Genomic DNA, 27,826 nt, shown 5'->3' with positions numbered 1-27,826 from the left:
GATTTTGTATCCTGAGACTTTGCTGAAGTTGCTTATAGTTCAAGAAGTTTCTGGGCTGAGATGATGGGGTTTTCTGCTGAGACCAGCTCAGTCAGGGAGACCCTAACCCAGCAGTGCTAGAGGAATTAAAGACACACACAGAAATATAGAGGTGTGAAGTGTGAAATCAGGGGTCTCACAGCCTTCAGAGCTGAGAGCCCTGAGCCAAGATTTACCCATGTATTTATTAACAGCAAGCCAGTCATTAGCATTGTTTCTATAGATATTAAATAAACTAAAAGTATCCCTTATGGAAAACGAAGGGGTGGGCCAAATTAACTAGTTGGGCTAGTTAACTGCAGCAGGAGCATGTCCTTAAGGCACAGATCACTCATGATATTGTTTGTGGCTTAAGAATGCCTTTAAGAGGTTTTCTGCCCTGGGCAGGCCAGGTGTTCCTTGTCCTCATTCTGGTAAACACACAACCTTCCAGCATGGGCACTATGGCCATCATGAACATGTCACAATGCTGCAGAGATTTTGTTTATGGCCAGTTTTGGGGCCAGTTTATGGCCAGATTTTGGGGGGCTTGTTTCCAACAGTTTTCTAAATATAAAATTATGTCATCTGCAAACAGAGACAGCTTGACTTCCTGTCTTCCTATTTGAATACCCTTTATTTCTTTCTCTTGCCTGATTGCTCTGGCCAGAATTTCCAATACTCTGTTAAATAGAAGTGATGAGAGGGCATCCTTTTCTTGTACTTGTTTTCAAAGGGAATGGTTCCAGCTTTTACCCATTCAATGTGATATTGGCTGTGGGTTTGTCATAAATAACTCTTATTATTTTGAGATATGTTCCATCAATACCTAGTTTATTGAGACTTTTAAACATGAAAAGATGTTGAATCTTATAAGGGACTGATTCTGCGTTTATTGAGATAATCATGTTTTATTTGTCATTGGTTCTGTTTATCTGATGGATTATGTTTATTGATTTGTGTATGTTGAACCAGCCATGCATCCTGGGGATGAAGCCAACTTGATCATCATGGATAAGTTATTTGATGTGGTGCTGCGTTCACTTTGCCAGTATTTGTTTGAGGATTTTTGAATCAATGTTCATCAGAGATATTGATTTTAAGTTTTCGGTTTTTTTTTTTTTTTGTCTCTGCTCGGTTTTGGTATCAGGATAACGCTGGCATCATAAAATGAGTTAGGGAAGAGTCCCTCCTTTTCAGTTGTTTGGAATAGTTTTAGACAGAATCGTACCAACTCCTCTTTGTACCTCTGGTAGAATTCAGTTGTGAATCTGTGTGTCCTGGGCTTTTTTTGATTAGTAGGCTAATAATTACTGGCTCAATTTGAGAATTTGTTTTTGTCTATTCACCGATTCCACTTCTTCCTGGTGTAGTCTTGGTAGGGTGTATGTGTCCAGGAATTTATCCATTTATTGTAGACTTTCTAGTTAATTTGCATAGACCTCTACATAGTATTCTCTAATGGTAGTTAGTATTTCTGTGGAGTCAGTGATAATATCCCCTTTATAATTTTTTATTATGTCTATTTGATCTTCTCTCTCTTCTTCTTTATTACTCTAGCTAGTAGTCTATCTATTTTGTTAGTTTCTTCAAAAAGCCAGCTCCTGGATTCATTGATATTTTGGAGGGTTTTTCATGTCTCTATTTCCTTCAATTCTTTTCTGATCTTAGTTATTTCTTGCCTTCTGCTAGCTTTTAGATTAGTTTGCTTTTGCATCTCTAGCTGTTTTAACTGTGATGTTAGGATGTCAATTTGAGATCTTTCTAGCTTTCTAATGTGGGCATTTTAATGCTATAAATTTCCCTGTTAACACTGCTTTATCTGTGTCCCAGAGATTCTGGTACATTGTCTCTTTGTTTTACTGGTTTCAAAGAACTTCTTGATGTCTGCCTTAATTTCATTATTTACCCAGGAGTCACTCAAAAACAGATTGTTCAATTTCCATGTAGTTGTGTGGTTTTGAGCGAGTTTTTTAATCCTGAGTTCTAATTGATTGCACTGTGCTCTGAGAGACTGTTTGTTATGATTTCAGTTCTTTTCCATTTGCTGAAGAGTGTTTTACTTTCAATTTTGTGGTTTATTTTATTTTATTTCCAATTTACTTTTCTTTTTAAATTTTTTTCATTTTCATTTTTATTTATTTATTTTATTTTTCCGTAAGTTATTGGGTTACAAGTGGTATTTGGTTACATGAGTAAGTTCTTCAGTGGTGATTTGTGAGATTTTGGTGCACCCATTACCTGAGCAGTATACACTGCACCATATTTGCAGTTTTTTATCTCTCGTCCCACTCCCACTCTTACCCTCAAGTCCCCAAAGTCCATTGTATCATTTTTATGCCTTTGTGTCCTTATAACTTAGCTCCCACATATCAGTGAGAACATATGATGTTTGGTTTTCCATTCCTGAGTTACATCACTTAGACTAATAGTCTCCAATCTCATCCAAGTCACTGAAAATGTTGTGAATTCATTCCCTTTTATGGCTGAGTGTTATTCCATCATATATATATATATGTATATATATATATATATATGTATATATATATATATACACATATATATATATATATACCACAGTTTCTTTATCTTCTCATTGACTGATGGGCATTTGAGTTGGTTCCACGATTCTACAATTGTGAATTGTGCTGCTATAAACATGTGTGTGCAAGAATCTTTTTTGAACAATAACTTCTTTTCCTCTGGGTAGATACCCAGTAGCAGAATTGCTCGATCAAATGGTAGTTCTACTATTAGTTTTTAAAGCAATCTCCACACTGTTTTCCATAGAGATTGTACTAGACTACATTCCCACCAGCAGTGTAGAAGTGTTACCTGATTACCGCATTCATGGTAACATCTACTGTTTTTTGATTATGGCCATTCTTGCAGGAGTAAGGTGGTATTGCATTGTGGTTTTGATTTGCATTTCCCTGATCATTAGTGATGTTGAACATTTATTCATATGTTTGTTGGCCATTTGTATATCTTCTTTGGAGAATTTTCTACTCATGGCCTTAGCCCACTTTTTGATGGGATTGTTTGTTTTTTTCTTACTGATTTGTTTGAGTTCACTGTAGATTCTGGATATTAATTCTTTGTGAGATTTATAGATTGTGAAGATTTTCTCCCACTGTGTGGGTTGTTCTCTTTATCCTCCTGACTGTTCCTTTTTCTACGCAAAAGCTCTTTAGTTTATTTAGGTCCCAGCTATTTATCTTTTTTTTTTTTTTGCGGAGTCTTTTTTTTTTTTTTTGTATTGTTTTCTTGTTTCAATTTCATTTAGTTCTGCCTTGATCTTGGTTTTTTCCTTTCTTCTGCTGGGTTTGGTTTCAGTTTGTTCTTGTTTCTCTAGTTCCTTGTGGTGTGACCTTATAGTTTTTTTTGTGCTCTTTCAGACTTTTTGATGTCGGCATTTAGGGCTATAAACTTTCCTCTTAGCACCACCTTTGCTGTATCCCAGAGGTTTTTATAGGTTGTGTCATTATTGTCATTCAGTTCAAGGAATTTTTAAATTTTCATCTTGATTTTGTTTTTGACCCAATGCTCATTCAGGAGCAGGTTATTTAATTGCCATGTATTTGGATGGTTTTGGAGATTCCTTTTGGGGTTGATTTTCAGTTTTATTTCACTATGGTCTGAGAGAGTGCTTGATATAATTACAATTTTTGTAAATTCTTTGAGCCTCATTTTATGGCCTATCTTATGGTCTATCTTGGAGAAATATCCATGCACTGTTGAATAGAATATGCATTCTGTGGTTGTTGGATGAAATGTTCTGTATATGTCTGTTAAGTCAATTTGTTCGAAGATACGGTTTAAATCCATTGTTTCTTTGTTGACTTTCTGTCTTGATGACCTGTCTAGAGCTGTCAGTAGAGTACTGAAGTCCCCCAGTATTATTGTGTTGCTTCCTATCTTTTTTCTTCAGTCTGTTAGTAATGGTTTTATAAATTTGGGAGCTCCAGTGTTAGGTGCAAATATGTTTAGGATTGTGATATTTTCTTTTGTGGACAAGGTCTTTTACCATTATATACTGTTCCTTTTTGTCTCTTTTAACTGCTGTTGCTTAAAGTTTGTTTTGTCTGATATAAGAATAGCTATCCCTGGTCGCTTTGGTGTCCATTTGCCTGAAATGCCTTTTTCCACCCCTTTACCTTAAGTATATGTGCATCTTTATGTGTTAGGTAAATTTCCTGAAAGCAAGAGATAGTTGATTGGTGGGTTCTTATCCCTTCTGTGGTTCTGTATCTTTTAAGTGGAACATTTAGGCCATTTACATTTAATGTTGATATTAAAATGTGAGGTACTGTTGCTTTAATCCTGCTCTTTGTTGCCTGCATATTTTGTTTTTTCTTTTTTTGTTTTTGCTTTTTAACTTGTACTTTTATTTTATGGGTCTTGTGTGATTTATACTTTAAAGAGGTTCTGTTTTGATGTGCTTCCAAGATTTGTTTTAATATTTAGAGCTCCTTTTAGCAGTTCTTGTAGTGGTAGCTTGGTAATGGCAAATTCTCTTAGCATTTGTTTGTCTGAAAATAACTGTATCTTTCCTTCATATATGATGCTTAGTTTCCCTGGATACAAACTTCTTGGTTGATAGTTGTTTTGTTTCAGGAGGCTGAAGATAGGGCCCCAATCCCTTGTAGCTGGTAGAGTTTTTGCTAGGAAATCTGCTGTAAATCTGATTTTCCTTTATAGGTTACCTGGTGCTTCTGTCTTACAGTTTTAAGATTATTTCCTCCATCTTAACTTTAGATAGCATGAGATGACAATGTGCCTAAGCAAATATCTCTTTGTGATGAATTTCTCAGATATTCGTTGTGCCTCTTGTATTTGGATGTCTAGGTCTCTTGCAAGGCCAGTGAATTTTTCCTCAATTAGTCCTCAAAATATGTTTTCCAAGTTTTTAGAATTCTCTTCTTCCTCAGGTACACTGATTATTCTTAGGTTTGGTTGTTTAACATAATCCCAGACTTCTTGGAGGCTTAGTTCATATTTTCTTTGTCTTTGTTGGATTGGGTTAATTTGAAGATTTTGTCTTTGAGCTCTGAATTTATTTCTTCTACTTGTTCAATTCTATTGCTGAGACTTTCCAGAGCATTTCACATTCCTAAAAGTATTTCCAAAGTTTCCTGTAATTTTGACTTTTTTCTTTAAGCTATCTATTTCCATAAATATTTCTCCTTTCATTTCTTGTATCTTGTTTTGGATTTCCTTGCATTGGGCTTTGCCTTTTGCCAGCCCCTCCCTGATTAGCTTAATAACTAACCTCCTGATTTCTTTTTCAGGTAAATCAGGGATTTCTTCTTGGCTTGGATCCATTGCTGGTAAACTAGTGTGATTTTTGGGGGGTGTTGATTAGCCTTTATTTGTCATATTACTAGGGTTGGTTTTCTGTTCTTACTTGGGTAGGCTCTGTCAGAGGGAAGGTCTAGGGCTGAAGGTTGTGTGTTCAAATTCTTTTGTCCCATGGGGTCCCTTGATGTAATACTCTCCTTTTTTTATTTCCCATAGGTGTGACTTTCTGTGAGCTGAACTGCAGTTATTGTCTCTCTTCTGGGTCTAGCCACCCAGTGAGTCTACCCAGCTCTGGGCTGGTACTGGGGGTTGTCTGCACAGAGTCCTGTGATGTGAACTGTCTCTGGATCTCTCAGCCATAAATACCAGCACGTTTTCTGGTGGAGGTGGCAGAGGGTGCAGTGGATTCCATGAGGACCCTTAGCTTTGGTGGTTTAATGTTCTATTTTTGTGCTGGTTGGTCTCTTGTCAGGAGGTGGCAATTTCCAGAATGCATCAGCTATAGTAGTTGGAGAGGGACTGGTGGTGGACTCGGCTCTAAAACTTCAAAGATTATATACCCTTTGTCTTTCACTACCTGGGTGGATAGGGAAGGACCATCAGGTGCTAGTGGGGCTAGGCGTGTCTGAGCTTAGACTCTCCTTGGGCGTGTCTTGTTGATGCTGTGGGGGATAGGGGTGTTATTCCCGTGTACATAGGAGGATTACGGCTCATCTGCTGTCATACAGGTTGTCAGGAAAGTGGGGAAAAGCTGGCAGTCACTGTCCTCACCCAGCTTCTTCACAAACCACAAACCGAAGGGCTAGTCTCACTCCCGCAGTGCTCCCCACAGCAGCCCTGAGTCTGTGTCCAGACGGAGGGTGAGACAGGCTTGAAAACTTGCCTGAGGCTATCTGCTTCCCAGCTGTGAAAAAAAAGGGCTTTAGTTCTTCCCCGAACCGTAAAGTTTGCACACCTAATTTGCGCCCTCCTGTGAGTGCTGGCGGGAGGCTTCTCACCGTATTCAAATTTTTACAAAGTTCAGCTAGAGAATTCCTTCTCCTTGTGGAGTTTTACCCCTTGCTTCTCTGGTCACCCACCCGATGGATCCTTGTGGTGCCAGGCAGGAATGGCCTGCTTGGAGACCCAGCGAGCTCCCAGGGCCTTTCTGCTGCTTCCTCTACTCTTGTATTTTGCTTGGTTCTCTAACTTGACCGAGCTCCAGGTAAAGTCAGAAACTTCTCCTGCAAACAGATCTTCAGCTTCTCCACTGAGGGTGTGTATTCAAGAGAGGAGGGGCTCCCTTTCCCAGTTCCGTAGTTGGGGCACACACAGTATTTCAGGTGTCTCCCAGGTCCTGCAGGAGCAATCTGCTTCCTTCAGAGGGTCTGTTGGTCCTCTCAAGATTGTTGGTTTGTTCTTGCAGTCAATCTAGAGCTAAAATTCTCAGTGCAAGCCGCCACATGCTGCTCTGTCTGGAGCCACAATCTAGTTCTGCCTCCCATCTGCCATGATCACTCTCCTGATTTTAGAATAAGTACCATGTGTCACTGAGAAGAATGTATTTTTTGTTGATTTGGGATAGAGGGTTCTGTAGATGTATATTAGGTCCACTTTATCCAGAGCTGAGTTCAAGTTCTGAATATCCTTGTTTACTTTCTGTCTCATTGAGCTGTCTAATATTGACAGTGGGGTGTTAAACTCTCCCACTATTATTGTGTGGGAGTCTAAGTCTCTTTGTAGATCTCTAAAAGCTTGTTCTGTGAATCTGGGTGCTCCTGTATGGGTGCATATATATATATTTAGGATAGTTAACTCTTTTTGCTGAATTGTGCCCTTTACCATTATGTAAGCCCTTTTTTGTCTTTTTTGATCTTTGTTGGTTTAAAGTCTGTTTTGTCAGAGACTAGGATTGCAACCTCTGCTGTTTTTTTGCTTTCCATTTGCTTGGTAAATTTTCCTCCTTCCCTTTATTTTGAGCCTATGTGTGTCTTTGCACATGAGATGGGTCTTCTGAATACAGCACATCGATTGGTCTTGACTCTTTATCCAATTTGCCAGTCTCTGTCTTTTAATTGGGGCATTAAATCGATTTGCATTTAAGCTTAGTATTTTTATGTGTAAATTTGATTCTGTCATCATGATGCTATCTGGTTATTTTGCACACTAGTTGAGGCAGTTTCTTCATAGTGTCATTGGTCCTTATATTTTGGTGTTTTTTTTGCAGTGGCTGGTACTGATTTTTCCTTTCCATATTTAGTGCTTCTTTCAGCAAAGCAGGTTTGGTAGTAACAAAATCCCTCAGCATTTGCTTGTCTGGAAAGGATTTTATTTCTCCTTTGCTTATGAGGCTTACATTGGCTGAATATGAAATTCTGGGTTGAAAATTATTTTATTTAAGAATGTTTAATATTGGCCCCCAGTCTCTTCTGTCTTGTAGATTTTCTGCTGAGAGGTCTGCTGTTAGTCTGATGGGCTTTGCTTTGTAGGTTACCCGGCCTTTCTCTCTGGTTGTCCTTAATATTTTTTCCTTCATTTAAACCTTGGACAGTCTGATGATTATGTGTCTTGTGGTTGATCTTCTCGTGGAGTATCTAATGGTGTTCTCTGTATTTCTTGAATTTGCATGTTGGCCTGCCTTGTTAGGTTGGGGAAGTTCTCCTGGATAATATCCTGAAGTGTGTTTTCCAGCTTGTTTCCATTCTCCCCATCTCCTTCAATCATTTCCAGTCAATCATAGTTTCAGTCTTTTTATTATGTCCCATATTTCTTGGAGGCTTAGATCGTCCCTTTTCATTCTTTTTTCTCTAATCTTGTCTGCATGACTTATTTCAGCAAGGTGGTCTTCAAACTCTGATATTCTTTCTTTTGCTTGGTTGATTCAGCTATTGGCATTTGCGTATGCTTCATAAATTTCTCATGCTGTGTTTTTCAGCTACATCAGATTATTTATGTTCCTCTCTAAACTGGTTATTCTAGTTAGCAGCTCCTCTAACCTTTCATCAAGATTCTTAGCTTATTTGCATTGGGTTAGAACATGCTCCTTTAGCTCAGTAGAGTTTTTTATTACCCATCTCCTGAAGCCTTCTTCTGTCAATTCATCCATCTCATCTTTTTTCCAGTCCTGCACCCTTGCTGGAGAGGCATTGTGGCCATTTGGAGGAGAAGAGACACTCTGATCTTTTTGGTTTTCAGCATTATTTTGTTGATTCTTTCTCATCTTTGTGAGTTTGTCTAGTTCTAATCTTTGAGATTGCAGACCCTTGAATGGGGTTTTTGTGGGGACTTTTTTATTGTTGATGCTCTCACTGTTGATCTTTTCTTGTCTATTTTTCTTTCAATGGTCAGGTACCTCTTCTGTTGTGCTGCTGTGATTTGTTGGGGGTTTACTTCAGGCCCTATTCATCTGGTCTGCTCCCATGCTTGGAGATGTCTCTCAAAAAGGCTGGACAACAGCAAAGATGGGTTCCTGCTCCTTTTTGTGGGATCTCTGACCTTGAGAGGCACCAACCTTATGCCAGTAGGATCACCTCTGTATAGAATGTCTGAAAACCCCTGTTCGAGGATCTCACCAAGTTGGGTGGCATGGGGAGCAGGACCCATTTAACAAGACACTTTGACTGTCCCTTGGTGGAGGGTGTGTGGTTGGCTGGGGGGAAGTCCACTCATCTGGGCTGCCCTGGATTCCTCAGAACTACCATGAAGAAAGGCTAAGTTTGCTGGTCTGCAGAGACTGTGGCCACCACTCTCCCTAGAGGCTCCCGCCCAGGGAGATCTGGATTCTCTCCCTGAGCCTCTGACTGGAGTTATTGGTTTCTGCAGGGAAGCCCCACCCAGTGAGGATGGATGGTTCAGGGTCAGGCTTGAAGATGTGCTTTGGCTGGAGTGTGCCACAGCTGGTGTGTTGGGTTGTGGGGGATACCTCTTGGGATGAAGCCGTCTAGCTTCCCTAGCTCCAGCATGGGAGAAGCAGGGCCTGGAGCTATAGAGATGGATGCCCCCCTCCCCCCCATCCAGGGAGCTTAGTGTGTTAGGTAGTTATGAGTCCCAGTGCTGGCTGCTGCCCCTCACCCAAGGAGCTCAGACGGCTTATGCAGCAGGCAGCCGCAGCTAGGGTGATGGTTGTCCCTCTCCCTGGGAGATTGGCAGGCTTAAGCAGGTTCCAGTTGAGAGGCTGTTTAGAATCTCCATGGCTCCAGGGTTGGGACCCTGGGACCCAGTGACGTGAGGTTGTGATGAGATCTTCCAATCCATGGGTTGCACATTTCCTTGGAAAAAGCATTGTTTCCCCAGCTGGGTAGCACACTGATTCACTGCATCCTTTGGCTGGGGGGTGGGGGCTCCCCTGTGCCATGTGGCTCTCAGGTGGGCCGCGACACCACACTGCTCTTCCTTTCTCTCCATGGATCATGACACCTGCTTAGTCAGTTCTGATAAGAGAACCCGGATGCCTTGGTTGCTGGTGAAGTATTCACATGGTAATTATGGTTCTTTTCGATAGGAGCCTCTGATCACCACTGTTTCTAGTCAGTCATCTTGACCCCCACAAATAGTCTTTGTGTTACCTTTTGATAACCACAGCCGCCTCTCCTATTCTCCATTTCTGACTCCATAAACTATTAATCTGTGTTCTGTATCTCTATAGTTTTGCCATTTTGGGGATGTTATATAAGTGGAATCATATTATATGTGACATTTTGGGATTGGCTCTTTTTACTTAGCATAATGCCCTTCAGATCTATTCAAGTTGCTGCATTTATCAATAGTTGTTTTTATTGTTATGGATTATTCTATGTTATGCATACAGCACCACTGTTTGCCTAATACTTTACCTAGTGCAGGACATTTTGTTAGTTTTAAGTTTTTAGCTATTAAGAATAAAGCTGATATGAACAATCATGTGTAGGTATTTTTGTAGAAATAAATTCTTATTTTTATGGCATAAGTACCCTGGGGTCACCCTCCCTTGTTTGTAACTGTCTTAAATATTTTTTTTGCATACATTGAGAACCACTCAGAGAGAGCTACAATTATGTTTCAACCATCAAATGTAATTTAAAAAACTCCTGAGGAGACAGAGTGCTTACCCTCTTGATGTCTCCTTTTCTTTCTTAAGGCTCCAAGATTTCTTTCTTTTTCTCATCATTTTCTTTCTATTTAGAGAACTTCTTTTCACCCGTCTTTTAGGGTAGCTCTACTGAAGACAAATTATTTATTTTTCTTCACCTGAGGATGTTTCTATTTCCACTTCTTTCTGGAAGGATATTTTTGCTGGATATAGAATTCAACACTCCCAAGACTAGATAATAAATTCATGTAGCATTCCTCCTCTTTCAAAATACTCATCATATTTCCTTGTGTCATGCCTATTTCCACCATAAGACTAGTGATTCTCAGTCTAGGCTGAACACTAAAAATTTTAATGTCAGCCTGTATCCCGGATGAGTTAAATAATAATTCCTGGGGTGGGGGCTTAGATATTAGTATTTAAGAAATGCTTTTCTAAGTGATTTCAATGTGCAGCCAGGAGTGAGAGCCAGTGTTCAAGGCAAACTCTATCTTAGTTATAGCTGGATAACTAGTACCTAGCTTTGTGTCTTGTGTGTAGTTTGTTCTAATCAAATATTTGTTGAAATCAATTAAGTATAATGGATGTTATAATAATAAACATTTATATCTCCATATTAGTTTAAATAGGGTCTCATCATATTGAAGAGATTCAATTCAATAGTCCAGTAATGTAAACTTTGTTGAGACATACTGCATAGTGTGTGTTGGGTGTATTAAATTCAATATGTTACACTTTCTGACATTGAGCATCCCATACTCTAGAGGGGTAGACGGACCCATGAACAGGTAATTAATATACAGTGGCTAGTGGAAGCCATAAAATATTGTGGAAGATACATAGAAAAAGAAGGTAGAGATTAAATCTGTCTGGGTGGTGGGTCAAAATAAATGTAAACACACTCTCTTAGAACATCTGGGTAAAGAGGCAAAGAGCTCAGATAATGAAATAATTGGTCCCAGATGGATTCTTTCATAAGTAGGAGAGATTTAGTGCCCTCAAGGATGAGAATGCTACAGCCTTGGTTGACAGAAACTTGGTGCTTAAAACCTGTTGGGATCTCCTAGGAGCTTTTGTATCTGTTGTTGTACTCCTCAAAAAAGTGCATGATGTCATCAGAGTGGCGATTTCTATCCTGATTTAACAGAGGAAGAAAGCAAGGTTTAGAGAGGTTAAATTATTTTTTCCAATGTTATGTGGGCAGTTAATGAGAATGCAAGGACTAGAATCTAGGTCTCCTGACTTTCAGTCCAATGTGGTTTTTGAAGGGGCAGTCAATAGATTAATCTGATTTCATGGATCTGAGACACAGTGGAAAAGAAGGCTGGAAAACAAGTTTGGGCCAACTTACTGAGGGCCTCACATTCAGCACAAGGTAATTTTTACCTTTTCTGGTAGGCAATGGAGAGCCGTGTAAAGGTTTTGAGGAGTGGCACTGACAGTGCCTATTGACTGGTCATCTTGTCACTTCAGCACTCACTGTTTGGCACTTAAAACAAAGCTGACAGGTTATTTTTACACCCCTATCAGCAAGTCGGAACCTGGTAGTTTGTGGTCAAACTGTTTATATACTCCCTTTTAACAGTTTTTTCCTCAGCTGCTTTTTGCTTTAAGGGCATTCCAGTCATTTCTATCTTTCCTCTATTAGTGGCCAACCTTCAAGGAGCTCTAGTGTGTCCTTCCCATTCAGTCTGCCTTAATGAAAAAGCTGGTTTCTTTAGTTCTGAAATCAGACCCAGCCAAATAAGCAGACACAGTCACTTTGGACACGGAACACTGAAAAGGTGATTAATCTTCTTCCTGAACATTCTTGTCAAATGCTTACTTTCTTCATTTCTCAAAAAACATCTGGCATGCAGCTTTACCCCCTTCTCCTTCCTACATGTTACTTAATGCATCCCCCTCTTGTCTCTTGTCTTCTATTTTTGCTACTTGGGGAAAAATATGCTAAAAGCAAGATTAAGATGTCAATAAGCCAGATACCTGGTATTACCTACTAGATCCTCACTACAGCCTTGAGAGGAAGGGCAGGTTAGAGATTATCCTTATTTTACTGAAAGAGAGGAAATAATGCATCAAAAATCACCTAAAGTTAATGGAAGACAAAAATATGGGGCAAAGATCCAGAGCTTTTTGATAGCCTGAAAAGTTCTCTGCCCTTCATACCATGATTTTAAAGATACAGACGCTGAGGTTCAGAAAGCTTAGGTAAACTGATGAAGGTTACAGATACAGCCAGTAAGTTGTGGTTTCAGAATCTGACATGTTTTGGTTCCTTATTCTGCCTTGCTTTCCTCCATTCTCTGTGGGTCAAGTTGCTTCCTTAATTAGTTCCTTTAAGAAAACTGTATTATAAGGGGTCCTACAGTATAAGAGAGTTTGTGTTTTAACTCTTCATACCATTATGTATATCATTATTGCATGGTATTTCCATACAATTATAGAAAGAGTTAAGACACAAACTATTGTACACTGCAGGAGTTCTTATAATACGGCTTTCTTTATTTTGTTTGTTTTGATTTTTGTTTTAAACATTTTATTTTGACATAATTGTAGGCTCACAAAAATTGCAGAAATTGTACAGAGATTATTCTTCACCAAGCTTCCCTCAATGATAACATCTTACAAAGCCATGGTTCATTTTCAAAACCAGGAAACCTACATTAGAACAATATTATTAACTAAACAATATACCTCTTTTATGGCCTGACTTGTACCCTCCATAATTTATATTTGAAAACATAAACCCCAGTGCAACTGTATTTGAGGAAAGGGACTTTAAGAAGGAGACTAAAGCTAAACAAGGTAATATGAGTGGGGTCCTAATCAGAAAGAACTGGTGTCCATATGAGAAGAAGAAGAGACACCCACTTCCTCTCCACAAGTACAGAAGAAAGGCCACGTGAGGATATAGAGAAAAGGTGGCCATTTACAATCTAGAAAGAGGGGCCTTATAAGAAACCAACCCTGGCATCTTTATCTTGGACTTCTAGCCTCCAGAGCCATGAGAAAATAAATGTCTGTTGTTTAAGTGACCCTATTTGTAATATTTTGTTATGGTAGCCTGAGTAGACTAATCCAATCTCATTCTACTTCACTAGCTATTATTATTATTATTAAAATTTTTTATATATTCAGAGAGTAGAAGTGTGGATTTCTTATATGCATATGTTGTGTAATGTAGTCAACCAGTTTTTAATGTATGAATTTCTTTTTTGGCATGAAGTCCTATATTAGTTTTCTGGAGCTGCCATAAACAAAACACCACAGGCTAGATGGCTTAAACAACATACATTCAGAGGTGACCAAGATGGCCGACTAGAAACAGCTAGTGTGTATGACTCTTATGAAGAGGAATAGAAAGGGTGAGTAAATACAGCACCTTCAACTGAAACATCCAGGTACTCGCATTGGGACTAATCAAGGAAACAACTTGACGCCCAGAGAATGGAGAAAAGCAAGGCAGAATGACAGCCCATCCTGGAGCGACATGGAGACAAGGGAATCTCCCCCACCCAGGGAAGCGGTGAGTGAATGTGCCACCCTAGAAACCCAACTTCTCCCACAGATCTTTGCAATCCTTGGGAGATTCCCTTATGAACCCACTCCACCAGGGCCTTCAGTATGACACACAGAACTATGTGGAGTCTTGGAAGAGCAGCCAATCAGATACTTGTGTAGACATGGGAGCCTTAGATATTCAGGCTTTCTGGGCTTCCCAGCAAAATTAGCTGCAACTCTGGCAAAGCAGGAGGTTAGACTCATGTGCAGCATAACCCTAGGAGAGAGGCTGAATCCAGGGGGCTGAGCAGAACAATCTGCAGGCCCCACTTCCATGGCACCTCACAGAATAAGGCCCACTGGATTGGATTTCCAGACAGCCACAGATAGCAATGTTACACCTCCCTGAGAGAGATCCCAGCATGGGGGGTGGGCAGCCATCTTTGCTGTTTGGGCTATTTAGCCATTGCAGCCTTCAGGCTTTGGAGAGTCCAAGCCAACTGGGGGCAGAGGTGGTCTTCTCAGCCAGCATAGCTACTCTGTGAAAATGTGACCAGGCTGTTTTTTAAAGTGAGTTCCCAATCCCATTCCTACTCACTGAGTGAGACCCTCCCAACTGGGGTCTCCAACCACCCCTGTCGGTGCTCCCTGGCCAACAGAGTTTTGAAACCTCCCTGTGATGGAGCTCCTAGAGAGAGGGTTCTGCCACCATCTTTGCTATTTGGGTGACTTAACCATTCCAGCTTTTGGGCTTTGGAGTGTCTGAGGTGACTGGAGGCTGAAGCAGACCCCCAGCACAGCATAGCTGCTCTATGAAAACCTGGCCAGACTGCTTTTTAAAGTGTGCTTTCAATCCCATTTTTTCTCACTGGGTGAGACCTCCCAACCAGGGTCTCCAGCCACCTCCTACAGGTGTGTTTGAGCTGGCAGCAGGTCTGCACCTCCCTGAGATGGAGCTCTCAGAAGGAGGGGCAGGCTGCCATCTTCGCTGTTTCACAGCCTTCACTGGTGACTAGGGACGGGAGCAGATCCCCATCTTACCACAGAAGCCTTGCAGACAAGTGGCTAGAGTGTTATGTGGGTGCCTATTTCCATATCTCCTCACTAAAAAGGTCCTTCAGGCCTAGGTTCCAGTAGTAACTGCAACTCCCTGGACAGAGCCTCCAGGGGCAACTGAAAGCCTCTCTGCCACTGCATCTGCAATGGAACTGTCCTTGTTACCCTCAGGCTAATGACAGAGCAAAGACCCTAAGTGCTTTATCTGCAATGTCCAACAAGCTGCAGTGCACCCAAGGATAGGAGGCCAGTTCATCTCATATGGGACCCACACAGCCCCCACTGTTCATCACCAGACAGGGAAACCCTGGCTCGAGCTTGCATCACAGACTTTTTATCCTGGGCTGATTGCACCGAGCAATTGCGGACCCACATCTCTTTGTGGTGGAGCTCCCGGGAGAGAAGCAAAGTGGTGGGGCAGCAAGCCAGCTGATGTGAAACCCAGAGGTTTTGATACAGGAGTATCTTTAGTGAAGCATGGCCAGGGATGGCTGTCCTTCTAGGCTCTATTTGCTTCCATAAGATACTTTAGCCCTAGGGGAACTGTCAGACCTGATCTCTGCAGGGCGGCCTTGCACATCAGATGGGGCTGATGCTCAATTTGTTGGGCTCTCCCAAGGCTGCAGCCTGGCCATGCCTGCTTACAGGGCAGTCTCAGGTGCCCTAGGGGCCTACGCCATGGCTTCCGTGCTGGCAGACTATGCCTGACAAACGGAGAGCTCCAGCAAGGTGGCCCCTATGGATGTGCATCAGCTCACACATTTCTTCCCCATACTGAAGCTTCCTCTGGGCCCACAAAAACACCCCACCTCACCTTGAGGGTGTTTCTGCACAGGCGGGTTTTGTTTTGCTTGCCTCATCAGCATGTGGGAGTGCAGTAAGACCCAACACCCTCACTGACCGCCATTGCTGACAGAGCTTTGGCAGGCACAGAGCCATCAAGCACACCCCTGCCAGCACCTGTCCTTGCGCTGAGGCTGCACAGAGAACACGGGATCCTTCCACATACTGAGCAATTATTTTTGCTTGTGAGGCAGAGAAGGGAACCAGACCTGCACAGGCCAGCACCCCACCCAAAGCCAACACTACCTCCAGTGCAACAGCACACACAGTTTCTAGCAGGGGCTCCACACTCTATTCTGTAAAGGTTTGGTTTCTTTACATAATTCCATACTTCTCACAGGTTTTGTTCATTCCTTTTCATTCTTTTTTCTCTATTCTTGTCTGCCTATCTTTATTCAGAAAGCCATTCTTCGAGCTCTGAGATTCTTTCCCCTGCTTGGTCTATTCTGCTATTAATACTTTTGGTTGGATTATAAAGTTCTTGTAGTGTGTTTTTAAGCTCTATGAGGTCAGATATGTTCTTCTTTACACTGGCTATTTTGTCGGTCAGCTCCTGCAATGTTTTATCATAATTTTCAGTTTCCTTGCATCGGGTTACAACATACTCCTGTAGCTCAATGAACTTCATTTCTATCCACATTCTGAATTTTACTTCTGTAATTTCAGCCATCTCAGCCTCAGCCTGGTTCCAAACCCTTGCTGGAGAGATGATGCCATCATTTGGAGGAAAGAAGACATTCTGGTTTTTTGAGTTTTCAGTGTTATTGTGCGGATTCATTCTTATCTTTGTGGGCTTATCTACCTTCAGTCTTTGAGGTGGCTGACCATTCAATGGTTTCCCCCCCTTACCCTATTTGATAACCTTGAGTGTTTGATTGTGGCCTAAAAGTGATTCAGATGACTGGCTTTCTTTCTGGGAGATTTTAGGGGGCCAATGCTCAACTCCCAACTACTTGACTGCATGCTGTAACTGTGGGGGGCCTTGTGTTGGGTTCTGAAGTTGTTATCTGGCTCCTCAACATTGGGAGTCCACTGTGCTGGGGGTATGAAGTGCAGCAGCTTCAGCAGAGTGCTACCAGATGCAGATGTACCTGCCTCCCTCTAAGCATTCACCACAGAGGTTTAGGCAAGTCATCTCCAGCCACCTTCTACACATGGGTCTGGGTTAACAACAGGTCTGTACCTCTCTGTGATGGAACTCTCAAAGGGAGCAGCAGGCTGACCTACATCTGTCTAGAGTAGAATCCCCAGGAGTAAAGCAAATGATCCTTGGCCACAACCAGTACAAAGATATCTTCCTCTGCTGTCTTTAAGCTGGGGAAAAAACATAAACACTGAGATTGCCCCAGGGCTGCAATGTGCAGCCTAGGAGTGACAAGTCGTGAACTACAGACAGCACTCAAGGGGGAGAGGAACCCACACTTCCAGAGCACTGAAAAGGAACATGACTACAACTGTTAGTAAACACAGGGGAGCCAAACAACCAAGCAAGAGTCTACCAGCTGACCAATAAGCCTAAGTGTTATCTGCTGGATTACACTTCAAAGCTTTAACACCAAAAATACTTCATTAACATACCCCCCCCCCACTGAAACCAGAGATAAAAAGTCAGCTTCAAATAAGTACCCTACAAAAAGCTTCAGCCCAGTGAAAACATCCAGAAAAGAACTCTATTGACTGTAGTTAATTTACATTGTAATTAAAGGAACACTCACACAGAGATAATAGAGAACCAATGCAAGAACTTTGGTAATTCAAATGGCTAGAGTGTCGTATGTCCTTCAAATGACTGCACCATTCTTCAACAAGAGTTCCTAATCAGGCCAAACTGGCTGGAATGACAGAAATATAATTCAAAATATGGACAGGAAGAAAGGTCATTGAGATTCAGGAGGATGGCAAAACCCAATCCAAGGAAAACAAGAATCACAATAAAGTGATACAGGAGCTGAAGGATAAAATAGCCAGTAAAAAAGAATCTAATGGGTATGACAGAGTTGAATAACAAGAATTCACAATGCAGTCACAAGTAGTAACAGAAGAATAAAACCAAGCAGAGGAAAGAACCTCAAAACTTGAAGACTGGTTATCTGAATAGTATAGTTAGACAAAAACAAAGAAAAAATAAAAAGGAGTGAACAAAACCTCCAAGAAGTGTGGGATTATGTAAGGAGACCAAAGTTATGAATCATTGGCATCCCTGAATGGAAGAAGGGTAAAGCAAACTTGGAAAATATATTTCAGAATATCATACGTGAAAACTTTCCCATCCTTGACATAGAGGCCTACAGTCAAATTCAGGAAATACAGATAACTCCTGCAAGATTCTACCAAAGAAGATTATCCCCAAGAAACATAACTGTTGGATTTTCCAAGGTTGAAATGAAAGAAAGAATGTTAAAGGCAGCTAGAAAGAAAGGGCAGGTCACCTACAAAGGGATTTCTATCAGGCTTATAGCAGACCTCTCAGCTGAAACCTTGCAAGTCAGAAGAAATTGGGGACCCATATTCAACATTCTTAAAGAAAAAATCTTCAACCAATAATTCTATATCCAGCTAAATTGAGCTTCCTAAATGAAAGAGAACTAAGATTATTTTCAGATAAGCAAATGTTGAGAGACTTCATTACCACCAGATGTGCCTTACAAGAGATCTTGAAATAAGCACTAAATATAGAAACAAAAGACCAACCAATACCAGTTAATACAAAAACACAATTAAAAACACAGGCCAATGTCACTGTAAAGCAACAACACAAACAAGCCAACATAATAACCAGCTAATAGCACAATAATAGGATCAAATCGACAAACTTCAAGACTAACCTTGAGTGTAAGTCAGCTAAATGCCCCAATTAAAGACATAGAGTGACAAGCTAGATAAAAAACTAAGACCCATTAGTATGCTGTCTTCAAGACACCCACCTCACATGCAATGGCAGACAGAGACTCAAAGAGATGGAGAAAAATCTACCAAGAAAAAGGAAAACAGAAAAAAGCAGGGGTGGCAAACATAATTTCAGACAAAACATACTTTAAATCTAAAAAGATTTTTATTAGACAAAAATGGCATTACATAATAGTAAAAGGTTCAATTCAATGAGAAAAGCTAACTATTCTAAATGTATATGCACCTAACAAACACAGGAGCACCCAGACTTATAAAGCAAGTTCTTACAGACCTTGCAAGAGACACTCCTACATTGGAGACTTCAGCACACCACTGACAGTATTATGTCACAGAAGTGCAAAATTAACAAAGACATTCAGGACCTAAACTCAGCACTAGATAAAATGGACCTGATAGACATCTGCGGAACTCTCAACTCAAAAACAACAAAATATACATTCTTTTTATTGCCACATGGCATAAACTCTAAAATCGATCACATAAGTGATCATAAGAAAACACCTCAGAAAATGTAAAAAATAAAAAAACCAAAAAACTGAGACAAGATAAGAGAAAAAAGAGTGAAAAGAAATGAATAAAGCCTCCAAGAAATGTGGGATATGTGAGAAGACAAAATCTACATTTGACTGGTGTACCTGAAAGTGATGGGGAGAAAGGAACCAAGTTAGAAAACACTCTTCAGGATATTATCCAGGAAAACTACCCCAACCTAACAGGGCAGGCTAACATTCAAATTCAGGAAATACTGAGAACACCACAAAGATACTCCTCAAGAAGAGCAACCTCAAGACACATAATTGTCAGAATTACAAAGGTTGAAGAGAAGGAAAAAATGTTAAGGGAAGTTTGAGTGAAAGGTCGGGTTACCCACAAAGGGAAGCCCATCAGACTAACAGCTGATCTCTCGGCAGAAACCCTACAAGCCAGAAGAGATTGAGGGTCAATATTCAACATTCTTAAAGAAAAGAATTTCAACCCAGAATTTCATATCCAGCCAAACTAAGCTTCATAAGTGAAGGAAAATAAAATCCTTTACAGACAAGAAAATGCTGAGAGATTTTGTCACCACCAGGCCTGCCCAACAAGAGCTCTTGAAGGAAGCACTAAACATGGAAAGGAACAACCAGTATCAGCCCCTGCAAAAACATGCCAAATTGTAAAGACCATTGAGGCTATGAAGAAACTGCATCAATTAATGGGCAAAATAACCAGCTAGCATTATAGTGACAGGATCAAATTCACACTTAAAAATATTAACCTTAAAGGTAAATAGGCTAAATGCACCAATTAAAACATAAAGACTGGCAAATTGGATAAAGAGTCAAGACCATCGGTGTGCTATATTCAGGAGACCCATCTCATGTGCAAAGACACACATAGGCTCAAAATAAAGGGATGGAGGAAGATATACCAAGCAAATGGGAAAAAAAAAGCAGGGATTGCAATCTTGGTCTATGGTAAAACAGACTTTAAACCAAGAAAGATCAAAAGAGACAAAGAAGGCCACTACATAATGGTAAAGGGATAAATTCAACAAGAAGAACTAACTATGCTAAACAAATATGCACCCAATACAGTAACACCCAGATTCATAAAGCAAGTTCTTAGAGACCTACAAGGAGACTTAGACTCCTACACAATAATAATGGGAGATGTTAACACCTCATTGTCAATATTAGATTAATGAGACAGAAAATTAACAAGGATATCCAGGAGTTGAACTCAGTTTTGGACCAAGTGGAACTAATGGACATCTGCAGAACTCTCCACCCCAAATCAACAGAATATACATTCTTCTCAACACCACATCTCACTTATTCTAAAACTGACCATATAATTGGAAGTAAAACACTTCTGAGCAAATGTAAAAGAACAGAAATCACAACAAACTGTCTCCCAGACCACAGTGCAATGAAATTAGAGCTCGAGATTAAGAATCTCACTCAAAACCACACAACTACATGGAAAATGAACAACCTGCTCCTGAATGAATAGTGAGTAATAAACGAAATAATGTATAAAGATATATATAAGACATAAAGATGTTCTTTGAAAACAATGAGAACAAAGACACAACATACCAGAATCTCTGAGACACATTTGAAGCAGTGTCTAATGGGAAATTTATAGCACTAAATGGCCACAAAAGAAAGCAGGGGAGATCTAAAATCGACACCCTAACATCACAATGAAAAAAACTAGAGAAACAAGAGGAGACAAATTCAAAAGCTAGCAGAAGAGAAGAAATAACTAAGAGCAGAGGAGAACTGAAAGAGATAGAGACACAAAAAACCCTTCAAAAAGTCAATGAATCCAGGAGCTGGTTTTTTGAAAAGATCAACAAAATTGATAGACTGCTAGCAAGACTAATAAAGAAGAAAAGAGAGAAAAATCAGATAGATGCAATAAAGAATGATAAAGGGGATATCACCACCAATCCCACAGAAATACAAACTACCATCAGAGAATACTATAAACACCTCTACTTAAATAAACTAGAAAACCTAGAAGAAATGGACAAATTCTTGGACACGTACACCCTCCCAAGACTAAACCAGGAAGAAGTTGAATCTCTGAATAGACCAATAACAGGATCTGAAATTGAGGCAATAATTAACAGCTTACCAACCAAAAAAAGTCCAGGACCAGATGGAATCACAGCCGAATTCTACAAGAGGTACTAGGAGGAGCTGGTACCATTCCTTCTGAAACTATTCCAATCAATAGAAAAAGAGGGAATCCTCCCTAACTCATTTTATGAGGCCAGCATCATCCTGATACCAAAGTCTGGCAGAGACACAACAAAAAAAGAGAATTTTAGGCCAATATCCCTGGTGAACATTGATGCAAAAATCCTGAATAAAGTACTGGCAAACTGAATCCAGCAGCACATCAAAAAGCTTATCCACCACGATCAAGTGGGCTTCATCCCTGGGATGCAAGGCTGGTTCAACATATGCAAATTGATAAACATAATCAATCACATAAACAGAACCAATGACAAAAACCACATGATTTTCTCAATAGATGCAGAAAAGGCCTTCAACAACACTCAACAGCCTTTCATGCTAAAAACTCTCAGTAAACGAGGTATCGATAGAATGTATCTCAACATAATAAGAGCTACTGATGACAAACCCACAACCAATATCATATTGAATGGGTGAAAACCAGAAGAATTCCCTCTGAAACCCAGCACAAGACAGTTATGCCCTCTCTGACCACTGCTATTCAACATAGTATTGGAAGCTCTGGCCAGGGCAATCAGGCAAGAGAAAGCAATAAATGGTATCCAAATAGGAAGACAGGAAGTCAAACTGTTTCTGTTTGCAGATGACATGATTGTAAATTTAGAAAACACCATCATCTCAGCCCATATTTTCCTTTAGCTGATAAGCAACTTCAGCAAAGTCTCAGGATACAAAATTAATGTGCAAAAATAACAAGCATTCCTATATACCAATAACAGACAAACAGAGAGCCAAACCATGAGTGAACTCCCATTCACAATTGCTTCAAAGAGAATAGGATACCTAGGAATCCAACTTACAAGGGATGTGAAGGACCTCTTCAAGGAGAACTACAAACCACTCAAGGAAATAAAAGAGGATACAGATGGAAGAACATTCCATGCTCACGGATAGGAAGAATCAATATAGTGAAATGGCCATACTGCCCAAAGTAATTTATAGATTCAATGCCATTCCCATCAAGCTACCAATGACTTTCTTCACAGAATTGGAAAAACTACTTTAAAGTTCATATGGAGCCAAAAAAGAGCCTGCTCTGCCAAGACAATCCTGGGCAAAAGAACAAATCTGGAGGCATTACGCTACCTGACTTCAAACTATAATACAAGGCTACAGTAACCAAAACAGCATGGTACTGGTACCAAAACAGATATATCGACCAACAGAACAGAACAGAGGCCTCAGAAATAACACCACACATCTACAACCATCTGATCTTTGACAAACCTGACAAAAACAAGAAATGGGGAAAGGATTTCCTATTTAATAAATGGTGCTGGGAAAACTGGCTAGCCATATGTAGAAAGCTGCAACTGGATCCATTCCATACACCTTGTACAAAAATTAATTCAAGATGGATTAAAGACTTAAATGTCAGACCTGAAACCATAAAAACCCTAGAAGAAAACCTAGGCAATACCATTCAGGACATAGGCATGTGAAAGGATTTCATGAAAAAAAAAATAAACACCAAAAGCAATGGCAATAAAATCCAAAATAGAAAATTGGGATCTAATTAAACTGAAGAGCTTCTGCATAGCAAAAGAAACTACCATGAGAGTGAACAGACAACCTACACAATGGGAGAAAAAATTTTCAATATACCCATCTGACAAAGGGGTGATATCCAGAATCTACAAAAAACTTAAACAAATTTACAAACAAACAAACAAACAAAAAATAACAAATCAAACAACCCCATCAAAAAGTGGGCAAAGGATATGAACAGACATTTTTCAAAAGAAGACTTTCATGCAGCCAACAGACATATGAAAAAACGCTCATCATCATTGGTCATTAGAGAAATGCAAATCAAAACCACAATGAGATACCATCTCACACCAGTTAGAATGGTGATCTTTAAAAAGTCAGGAAACAACAGATGCTGGAGAGGATGTGTAGAAATAGGAAAGCGTTTACACAGTTGGTGGGAGTGTAAATTAGTTCAACCATTGTGGAAGACAGTGTGGCAATTCCTCAAGGATCTAGAAGTAGAAATATCATTTGACCCAGCAATCCCATTACTGGGCATATACTCAAAAGATTATAAATCATTCTACAATAAAGACACATGCACATGTTTGTTTATTGTGGCACTATTCACAATAGCAAAGACTTGGAACCAACCCAAATGTCCATCAATGATTGACTGGATAAAGAAGATGTGGCACATATACACCATGGAATACTATGTAGCCATAAAAAAGGATGAGTTCATGTCCTTTGCAGGGACATGGATGAAGCTGGAAACCATCATTCTCAGAAAACTATCACAAGAGCAGAAAACCAAACAGCATGTGTTCTCACTCATAAGTGGGAGTTGAATAATAAGAACACATGGACAAAAGGAGGGGATCATCACACACTGGAGCCTGTCAGTGGGTGGTGAGCTAGGGGAGAGATAACATTAGGAGAAATACCTAATGTAGGTGACGGGTTGATGGGTGCAGCAAACCACCATGGCATCTGCATACCTATGTAACAAAACTGCATGTTCTGCACATGTAACCTAGAACTTAAAGTATAAAAACAACATCAACAAAAATCATGAAGTCATAACAATTACTCTGTTTGACAACAGCACAATAAAATTGGAAATCAGGACTAAGAAAATTGCTCAAAACCATACAGTTCCATGTAAATTGAACAACCTTCTTCTGAATGACTTTTGTGTAAATAATAAAGTTAAGGCAGAACTCAAGAAGTTCTTAGAAAGTAGTAAAAACAAAGATAAAATGTACCACAGTCTCTAGGACACAGCAAGGACAGTGTTAAGAGGGAAATTTATGTTACTAAATGCCCATGCCCCAAAGTTACAAAGATCTCAAATTAACAAGCTTACTTCAGAAGTAAAATAATCAGAACAGCTAGAACAAATCAACCCCAATTTTAGCAGAATATGAGAAATAACAAAAATTAAAGCTGAAGTGAAGAAAATTGAGACACAGAAAACCAGTCAAAAGATGAATGAATAAAGGAATTCGTTGTTTATTTATTAAGAAAGTAGGCTATTAGCCAGACTAATTAAGAAGAAAAGAGAGAAGAGCCAAATAAATACAATCAGAAATGATGAAGGGAATATTACCACTGACTCCACAGAAGTAAAACAATCATCAGAAACTACTATGAACACCTCTATGCACACAAACTAGAAAACACAGAAGAGATGGATAAATTCATGTACACATACACCCTCCCAAGACTGAATCAGGAAGAAATTGATTCCCTGAACTGACCAGTAGTGAGCTTCAAAATTGAATCAGCAATAAATAGCTTACCATCTGAGAAAAGTCCAGTACCCAGTGGATTCCCAGCCAAACTCTACCAGATGTTAAAGAAGAGCTCATACCATTTCTACAGAAACTATTCCCAAAAATTGAGAAGGAAGGACTTCTCTTAAACTCATTCTATGGGGCCAGCATTATCTTTATTTTAAAATCTGGCAGAGACACTACGACAAAGAAACTTCAGGCCAATATCCTTGATGAACATTGATGCAAAAATCCTCAACAAAATACTGACACACCAAATTCAGCAGCACGAAATAGTCATTTTACTATTTTAGTTATATATTTAAAGTTATTTAATAAATGTAATATATTTAAACTAATAAATTATGTATTAAATTTATTTAATAAATCTGGTAAATAATAATAAATATAAATAAAAATAATATAAAAGGAATAATAAACAATAAACAAATTTAATGAATTTAAATTTATATTACTACTATAACAGCAGCACAAATATATTTATATTACTACTGTAAATTTATATTATAGCAACACAAATAGAGTCATCTTACTATTTTGACAAATGCATAGCCAACGTTATCGTGAGTGGGCAAAAGCTGAAATTATTTCCCTTGAAAACCAGCTCAAGACAAGGATGCCCTCTCTCACCACATGTATTCAACATAGTATTGAAAGGCTTAGCCAGAGCAATCAGGCAAGAGATAGAAATAAAGGGCATCCAAATAGGAAGAGAGGAAGTCAAACTATCTTTGTTTACAGATGATATAATTCTATAGCTAGATGACCCCATAGTCTTGGCCCCAAAGCTCCTTCAGCTGATGAACAACTTCGGCAAAGTTGCAGGATAAAAAATTCGTGTACAAACATCAGTAGCATTCCCATACACCAAAAACAGCTAAACTGAGATCTAAATCAGAAAGGCAATCCCATTCAAAATTGCCACAAATGGAATAAAATACCTTGGAATAAAGCTAACTGGGGAAGTCAAAGATCTCTATAATGAGAATTACAAAACACTGGTCAAAGAAATTAGAGAAGACACAAACAAATGGAAAAACATCCCATGATCATGGATAGGAAGAATAAAAATTATTAAAATGGCTACACTGGGCGATTCCTCAGGGATCTAGAACTAGAAATACCATTTGACCCAGCCATTCCCTTACTGGGTATATACTCAAAGGATTATGAAACATGCTGCTATAAAGACACATGCACACGTATGTTTATTGTGGCACTATTCACAATAGCAAAGACTTGGAACCAACCCAAATGTCCAACAATGATAGACTGGATTAAGAAAATGTGGCACGTATACACCGTGGAATACTATGCAGCCATAAAAAATGATGAGTTCATGTCCTTTGTAGGGACATGGATGAAACTGGAAACCATCATTCTCAGTAAACTATCACAAGGACAAAAAACCAAACATCGCATGTTCTCACTCATAGGTGGGGGAATTGAACAATGAGAACACATGGACACAGGAAGGGGAACATCACACACTGGGGCCTGTTGTGGGGTGGGGGGGGAGGGATAGCATTAAGAGATATGCCTAATGTTAAATGACGAGTTAATGGGTGCAACACACCAACATGGCACATGTATACATATGTAACAAACCTGCACGTTGTGCACATGTACCCTAAAACTTAAAGTATAATAAAAAAATGGCTACACTACCTAAAGCAAAGTGCAGATTCAATGCTATTCCTATCAAACTACCAATGACATTCTTTACAGACCTAGAAAAATTGTTTTAAAATTTATATGGAATTAATAAATCACCTGAATAGCCAAGGCAATCCAAAGCAAAAAGGAACAAAGCTGGAAGAATCACGTTACCTGACTTCATTTTAATAGATGCAGAAAAAGCATTAAATAAAATCAAATATCCCTTTATGATAAAAACCATGAACATTTTAGGCATCAAAGGAACATACCTCAAAATAATAAGAGCCATCTGTAAGAAACCCACAGCCAATATCATACTGAATGGGCAAAAAAGTAGAATCATACCTCTAAGAACTGGAACAAGGTAAGAATTTTCACTCTCACCAGTGCTATTCAACATGGTACTGAAAGTCTTACAGGAATCAGGCAAGAAGAAAAAATAAAGGGTATCCAAATTGGAAAAGAAGTTAAATTATCTCTTTTTGCAGATGATATGATTTTATACCTAGAAAACCCTAAAGTTTCCACCAAAAGGATCCTAGATATAATAAGCCACTTAAATAAAATTTTAGGATACAGAACCAATGTACAAAAATCAGTATTAATTCTATACACCAATAATGTTCAAGCTGAGGGCCAAATAAAAAATGATATTTCATTTATAATAGTCACACACACACAAAATACCTAGGAATACATCTAACCAAGAAGGAAAGATCTCTATGAGGAGAACTACAAAACACTGAAGAAAAAAGTCATAGATTACACAAACAAATAAGCATTTCATGGTCATGCATTGGAAGATACAATATCATAAAAATGTTTCTACAAGCCAAAGCAATATACAGACTCAGTGCTATTTCTATCAAATTACCACATGGTTTTTATTCACAGAATTAGAGAAAACTATTCTAAAACTTATATGAAACCAAAAAAGAATACAAATAGCCAAAGCAATTTTAAAAGAACAAAATTGGAGGCATCACATTACCTGACTTCGAACTATACTATAAGACTACAGTAACCAAAACAGCATGGTACTGGTACCAAAATAAGCAGATGGAACAATGGAATAGAGTAGAGAACCAGAAATAAACTGATCTTCAACAAACTACACAAAAATAAACAATCGAGGAAGGATTTCTTATGTAATAAATGTTTCTGAGAAAAGTAGCTAACCATAAGCAGAATAATGAAACAATTTCTACGTTTCTTCCATATAGAAAAATTAACTCTACATGGATTAAAGACTTAACAATAAACCCTCAAACTATAAAAATCCTAGAAGTAAACCTATGAAATACCCTTCTTTTTATTTATTTCTTACTTTTTTTTTTTTTTTTTATAGACACTGGGTCTCACAATGTTGCCTAGCCTGGGCTTGAACTTCTGGACTCAGGTAATCCACCGGCCTCAGCCTCCTAAATTGCTGGAATTACAGTCATGAGCCACTGCACCTTGCCTGTAAA

This window comes from Pan paniscus, chromosome X (genome assembly GCF_029289425.2).
Source record: "Pan paniscus chromosome X, NHGRI_mPanPan1-v2.0_pri, whole genome shotgun sequence".
Classification (NCBI taxonomy): domain Eukaryota; kingdom Metazoa; phylum Chordata; class Mammalia; order Primates; family Hominidae; genus Pan; species Pan paniscus.
Note: the sequence above shows the minus strand (reverse complement) of the source record.